Source organism: Gasterosteus aculeatus, chromosome 3 (genome assembly GCF_964276395.1).
Source record: "Gasterosteus aculeatus chromosome 3, fGasAcu3.hap1.1, whole genome shotgun sequence".
In the NCBI taxonomy this organism is placed as follows: Eukaryota; Metazoa; Chordata; class Actinopteri; order Perciformes; family Gasterosteidae; genus Gasterosteus; species Gasterosteus aculeatus.
The window spans coordinates 19,258,892-19,259,980 of record NC_135690.1 but is presented as its reverse complement, the minus strand read 5'-3'; the positions used below and the strand labels follow the sequence as shown (position 1 = coordinate 19,259,980).

General features: G+C 41.6%; 1 long non-coding RNA gene across 1 annotated transcript in view; it reads right to left on the bottom strand.

Moving 5' to 3' along the window:
* Positions 1-874, bottom strand: part of LOC144405583 (uncharacterized) — a 1,665-nt gene extending 791 nt beyond the window's left edge. Inside the window, exons 1-2 of the long non-coding RNA XR_013467247.1 lie at positions 739-874; positions 1-31 (exon numbers count right to left, since the gene is read on the bottom strand). The exon at positions 1-31 is cut by the window's left edge and continues 447 nt beyond it. This is a non-coding gene — a long non-coding RNA (uncharacterized LOC144405583). The remainder of the gene's footprint in view (positions 32-738) is intronic.
* Between the last annotated feature and the right edge of the window lie 215 nt (positions 875-1,089).

Sequence of the window (1,089 nt, the reverse complement as noted above, 5' to 3'; positions counted from 1 at the left end):
GCCAGGAGCCTGTTGCGTGTACTGAAAGAGCCTGCTGGGAACAAGCGCCAAATTACCAAAAATCAAACTCATTGAGGAACGAAAACCTAAGAAACACTGAAAAGATGCCGCCTTACAAAGTCCGCAAACATATACATTTAACCTGTAGAGTGGGGGGGGGGGGAAGAAGTACATATTGTTCAGATGATCGATAAATGCACCAATGACACATTACAGTTAGGAATAGAACATTGCATCGGCACTCGGGCTCATCAACAGAGCCCGGTCGCCCACTGACTGACTATAGCGTTCCACCGGTCACTCCCCTTCACACTGCACATGTCACTTTAACTGTCATTTTTCACTTTGTCGTCACTCGTCACTTATTCGGTAGTGCACTTTATGCTTAATATTTTTTAACTTTATTCTCTTGTTTTACACTAACCCATAGCCTTATTCCTTGTGCACTGCCGTCTTGTTTATTGTTGCACTGTCTACTGTCAAACTGCCAAGACAAATTCCTTGCATGTTTGACAGATTTTGGCAATAAATGTTTCCTGATTCCTGAAATAGTCCTTGATCAGGTTATCTGCATTTTTTTCCAAGATCTCTGAAACAATATTTGAGCTTGATGGAGTAAGCTAAAACATGCTCAGTTTACGAGATACAAGCCAGCATTAGTCTGCCCATATTGCCCACTCAGAAACTGACACCAGTTGCAAGAAACTCAGAAACTCCTTTGATTAAAATCAGACATACCTGGTCGAAAACAGCCATGTTGCAAGCAGTCTTTTAATCAGTTGGTTCCCCTTTGGCGCAGACAACTGACCTCAGTGCATGAGTGCATGTTTACATGGGCCATGAATTTCTCAGGGGGAACTGCCATAAGCTTCTGGAACTCTGCATTGACCAAAATTAAAAAAAAAAAAAAACATGATTAATATGGTATCCTGATGAATTATCATTTTAACAAATGAACTGCTCTGCTGAAAGTTTACAATTGTCAACTCCTTGCCACGCACAACAGTGCCGCCCAGATTGACAATTTCAGAATCTAAGATACTACAGATCTCTTGCAGCCGTAAAACCCAATAAAAGAGGTGCACCTCT